This window comes from Orycteropus afer, unplaced genomic scaffold, assembly GCF_000298275.1.
Source record: "Orycteropus afer afer isolate SDZICR_OR568_19922 unplaced genomic scaffold, OryAfe1.0 scaffold00090, whole genome shotgun sequence".
NCBI classification, from domain to species: Eukaryota; Metazoa; Chordata; class Mammalia; order Tubulidentata; family Orycteropodidae; genus Orycteropus; species Orycteropus afer.
In genome coordinates this window covers 544,487-550,045 of record NW_006921677.1, presented here as the reverse complement: position 1 = coordinate 550,045, position 5,559 = coordinate 544,487, and the positions used below count along the sequence as shown (strand labels likewise).

The window sequence follows — 5,559 nt, the reverse complement described above, 5'->3', positions numbered from 1 at the left end:
TGTTCCACCTCTTACTTTGGTGAGTAGCGACTGGGATCTTAAAAGCTAGCAAGCTGCCATCTAGATGCAATGATGGGTCTCTCCTCATCCAGAGCAAAGGAGAATGAAGAAAACCAAAAATTCATGGAAACAATTAGTCCTAGCGACTGGTACACCATCCAATCTTCAGCCTATATGACTATAAGACCAGAAGAACTAGATGGTGCCTGGCTACTACTGTCAACCACTTGGAAGGGGATCTATGTAGGAGATCCTGGATAAAGTGGGAGAACAATGTGGAACAAAACTCAAAATCATTTGGGAAAAAAAAATTAGGGTTGGTGGTAGACCAGGTTTGCTGGTCCAATAGAGCATGGTGGAACTATGCAGACTATGACCCCTGACTGCCCTTCAGGTCTGGAATTGAACACATGTCTGTGGCTTCCAACCAAACAATAGACATGCATATGAGTTGAACATTTACCTGTGGTAGATACACTCCTTGGAGAGAACAAGCATGGGCATAGGAAGGACTGCTTAGGTACAGGGAGACAGCTCAGGGGGCAGGAGTATATGGAGGGATGGACACAGGAATGAGGTGGCTATGGAGAGGAAGTGGGAGGGGAGATGTTGCATTGTGGTGGATTGTGGTCAATGTCATGAGACAAAGTGTATGTGAACTGCTGTATGGAAAGTGTATTTGCTCTGTGGATTTTCACCCAAATCACAATTTAAAAAAAAGGAGAGAACTCCTGGAACTAATTGAAAGATTCAGCAAAGTAGCAGGATACATGATAAACATGCAAAAATCAGTTGGATTCCTCAACATCAATTAAGAGATCTTAGGAAAAGAAATAAGGAAAACAGTAACATTTAAATACCCACCCAAAAGATAAAATAATTATGAATAAATCATACCAGGACCACAAAATACCTATACTAAGGAAAGTACAAAACACTACTACAAGAAACAAGAGACCTATGTAAATGGAAGGACACACCATGCTCATGGATAGGAAGACTGAACATTGTGAAATGTCAGTAGTACTCAAAACGTGCATATTCAATGCAATACTGATCCAGATTCCATCAATATCTTTTAAGGACATGGAAAATTCAATCCATAGAGTTTTCAATGGCTGATTTTTCAGATGTAGCTTGCCAGCCCTTTTTTCTGAGTGCCTCTTGATGGATTCAAACTGCCAAGTTTTGATTAATAGCCAAAGAAGTTTATGCACCACTGAGTGATTCCCATCCAAGTGTAGAAAATATCTAAAAGAAAATTCAAACTTGACATTCCCAGACATGCTTCATGTTTCTCCTAAGCTTTCCCCACTTCAGACTTTCACATTTTCGGCAAAATGATATACTTTGACCATAATCCATCACCTGTTTTCTCTCTTTCTGCCCCAAATTATAATCCAGCCTCCAATGGAAGTGTGAGAGTGCTTATTAATTAAAGATGATTGCATGTCATTTATTGTTCATATCCCTTCATGAGATGAATCACTCCAGCTCCAGTCAAAGTTTTGCTTCTGTCCATACCTTTCCTGGCCTGAGAGTCCAAACAGCTGGACAGGTATAAGTGGAGCCAGGTAGAAATGGTGAAACTGGAGATTTTAAGGTAACTATTTTCACACAGTGCTTCATTTTGGTTACACAGTGAGATAATTTCTTCTCAGGCCCAATAATCCAAAGAAAACTAATTCAGAGCAAATAAGAATGATAGAAACAGAAACCAGATGCTCAAATGTTGCAGCACACTTACCTCTTACTTCCTCCAAGATCCATTTTGTGAATGAAATTTTTAATATAAAAATAAAACAACATGTTCTAGTAGCTAATTGTATCAGCACTTTCTTATTTTCCCTTTTGGTCTTAAGAAACAAATTGATTTGACACTATACAGACATTTCCTATAGCATGTGCCTAGAAAGCTAAAAAAGCATCTGTGTTTCATTAGCCTCTGAAAACTTCCATGTCTGTTTAATATGTCCATATCTGTAACTTTTTGAAGGGAAACAAGTCAGCCTTGACCTAACATCTGTCTAAGACATTAGCTACTTTATAAATTATGTGTTTTCCAAAAGCTCATATTAGATTATAGTTCTGAAAAGAAGGTACAGCCCTTTCCTTGAAAAGTTTGCTTTGTATTGGTATTAAAAGGACTAAAGAGAGTGTTCACAAATATTTTTACCAGTGATAAGAGAAGATAAAGAGCAATAGAAGGCTCCCAGAGCTGCAGGAGTGAAATGTTTATCAGCTCAAAAGTTGTCTGGTTCCTAGGCTTTGGCCCATGTTCATTTCTTGGTGCACATACAACAGGTGGGGCTCAGGCTTGAACAATAACTGAAGGAAACCTTTGTAAATCATCTTCACACTTTTTGACATTTTTCTAAATTCTGTAGTGCATAGGTTTTACTTTGGGAGCAAAAAAGGATAACAACTTAGATTTTGCTGAGCCAGAAAGTAGAATCTTGCGTTTGTAAGCATGGACATAGCATGAAGCCTGGCTGGGAAAAGGAAACATGGTCACTTTACAGTTTTTGCCATGGGAAATCCTGAAAGTTTAGGAAAGCAACATGATTCAGACCTATTTAGAAAATATGATTGCTGCTTTAATCTTGTTTAGAATTTGTCTCCCATTCTGCTTTGCCTTGTCAAAGCTTTTATGTTTGTGTTGTTCACTTCTTTCTCCTATTGAGGAATATAAGAATTTTATTATCTTTCATACTAGCTTTTTTCTAAAAAATCACTTTTTGGTCCCAAAATAGTAGTAGCAGTAATTAACATCTTGTATTTTTGTAAACTGTACAAGTTTCAAATGAAACAAATGTATTCCTTTATTTGTAGAGCATAGGATTAATGATATTCAAAAGGAGTTTCAATATAAAATGTTATAATTGGAGGTAAATAAGATAAATTTAACTTTAAATTAATAAAGAGAAAAAGCATGAACTTTTTGGACATATTTAGTAGATTATCACAAAAACAGTAAAGTAAAAGCATAGACTTTCAAAATATATGACCTAGACATAACCTTTAATTAGCATTGAACAAAGGGTTATGAGACATGGACAAAAATTATATCTCCTCTGATTAAACTTGTGTGATGTTGGTGAGGTATTTAACTTCTCTATCCCTCATCTAGTAAAGTAAAACCTTGCCGAAGATAACTCAAAAATGATTACAGGAGTATATTGACAAAGTACTACCAGAAATGCAAGCTGGATTCAGAAGAGGACCTGCCATAAGGGATATCATTGCTGATATTAGATGGATCTTGGCTGAAAGCAAAGAATACCAGAAAGATGTAAACTAAAACTTGTGTTTTATTGACTATACAAAAGCATTTTATTGTGTGGATCATAACAAATTATGGATAACATTGAGGGAATGGGAATTCCAGAACACTTGACTGTGCTCATTAGGAAACTGTACATAGACCAGGAGGTTGTCATTTGAATACAACAAGGGGATACTGCTTGCTTTAAAATCAGGATGGGAGTGTGTCAGGGTTATATCCTTTCACCATACATAGTCAGTATGTATGCTGAATAAATAACCTGAGAAACTGGATTATATGAGAAAGAATGTGGCATCAGGATTGGAGAAAGACTCCTTAACAACCTGCAATATGCAGATGACACAACTTTGCTTGCTGAAAGTGAAGATGAGTTGAAGCACTTACTGATGAATATTAACAACCTGCGATATGCAGATGACACAACTTTGCTGAAAGTGAAGATGAGTTGAAGCACTTACTGATGAATATTAAATACTTCAGTCTGCAGTATGGATTACATCTCAACATAAAGAAATTGAAAATCCTCACAACTGGACCAATACGCAGCATCACAATAAATGGAGAAAAGATTGAAGTTGTTAAAGATATCATATTATTTGGTTCCATAATCAGCACTGATGAAAATAGCAGTCAAGACATGAGACAACGTATTGAACTTAGCAAATCTGCAAAAGACCTCTTTAAGGTGCTGAAGAGCAAAGTTGTCTCTTTGAAGACTAAGGTGGACCTAACCCAAGCCATGGTATTTTCAGTCACCTCATATGCATGTGAGAGCTAGACAATGAACAAGGAAGATCAAAGAAGAGTTGATGCTTTTGAGTTGTGGTGCTGGCAAAGAATATTGAAGGTACCATGGATTGCCAAAAGAAAGAACAAATCTCTCCTGGAAGAAGTGTAGCCAGAATGCTCCATGGAAACAAGAATGACCAGATTTTGTCTAACCTACTTTGGTCATGTTGTCAGAAGGGATCATTCCCTGGAGAAAAACATCATGCTTGATAAAGTGGGAGGCTCAATGAAGGAGGGGATGGCCCTCAATGAGATGGATTGACAAAGTGGCTGAAATGATGGTCTTGAGTATAGAAAGGATTGTGAGGCTGGCACAGGACTGGACAGTGTTTTGTTCTGTTATACATAGGGTCACTATGAGTTGGAGCCAACTCGATGGCACCTAACAACAAACAGTATCTCTCATTTACCTCTTACAAGGTAAAGATAATGGTATGTACTTCACAGGACTATTGTGGTAGTTGTTTGTGTGTCAACTTCGCTGGGCCTTGTTGAGTGGCTAGGCAGCTGGATGTTGTTATTTCCCATGGTGAGATTGGTAATTAACTCCCTGGTGGAATCTATTGGAGCAGCTGAGTATTACTTGAGGAATGTGGTCTGCTTCCAGTATATAAGAAACAATTTTGAGGAAGGTCTCCAGCTGATGGCACACTTGAAGCCTGGATGTGGTCGAGTCATTGTTCAACAGCCTGCCATGTTGCCCTGCTGATCTTAGGAGTTTTAATGGACTTGTATTAATGGCCTGACAAGTGGTTTGGTAATATTGGGACTGTGCCTTTTCACTTGTTGACTTTGGGTTTGTCATCTCTAGCAGCCAACAGCTGCCTGAGTGAAGAGATGTCTCTAGCTTCAGTGGGCTAGGAGCAAGAGGCAGAGCTGAAGCCCAAGGTCAAGAGACTTACATCCAGCCCGTAGAGCCTGGCACCTGGAACTCAGACTTCTAACCTCCTAAATTGTAAGAGAATAAACTCCTATTTGTTAAAGCCATCCCGTTTGTGTGTATTTCTGTTAGAGCAGCACTAGAGGTAACCAATACAACTATAGTAAAGATAAAGGTGATAAGGAACTAGAAAGCAACTGCACATAGTAATTTCCTAGTAAATGCAAAGAAAGTTTATTTTATAAAAATCATGACATAACTAAGAGAAGGTATGTATTAAGAATAAATACAGTGAAATAAAGTTGAATTCCTGGTTTGAAGGATATCTAAAGGCCATAAGGAGAGGACAAATGACTGACAATTTCCACCATTAAAATTTTTTTTAAAAAAAATGACATATGAAGTAATTCCAGTTAACTTAGTCTATGTTTGCTTTCATCTCCTTTCTTTATTATTAAATCAGTTCAGTCCAGAGTTACTTTTAAACCATTATTTTTTCCTAGGAGCAAGCAATTCTATGACTCTTTACCTTAAAAGGTTGACATTTTACTTTTTTTTTTACCTAGGAAGGTTTTCAAGACTATTAAAGCATCTATAAACAGGT

At 37.5% G+C, this 5,559-nt stretch overlaps 1 pseudogene; it reads right to left on the bottom strand.

The window, feature by feature from the left end:
* Window positions 1–1,629, bottom strand: part of LOC103198307 — a 44,486-nt pseudogene extending 42,857 nt beyond the window's left edge.
* Between the last annotated feature and the right edge of the window lie 3,930 nt (window positions 1,630–5,559).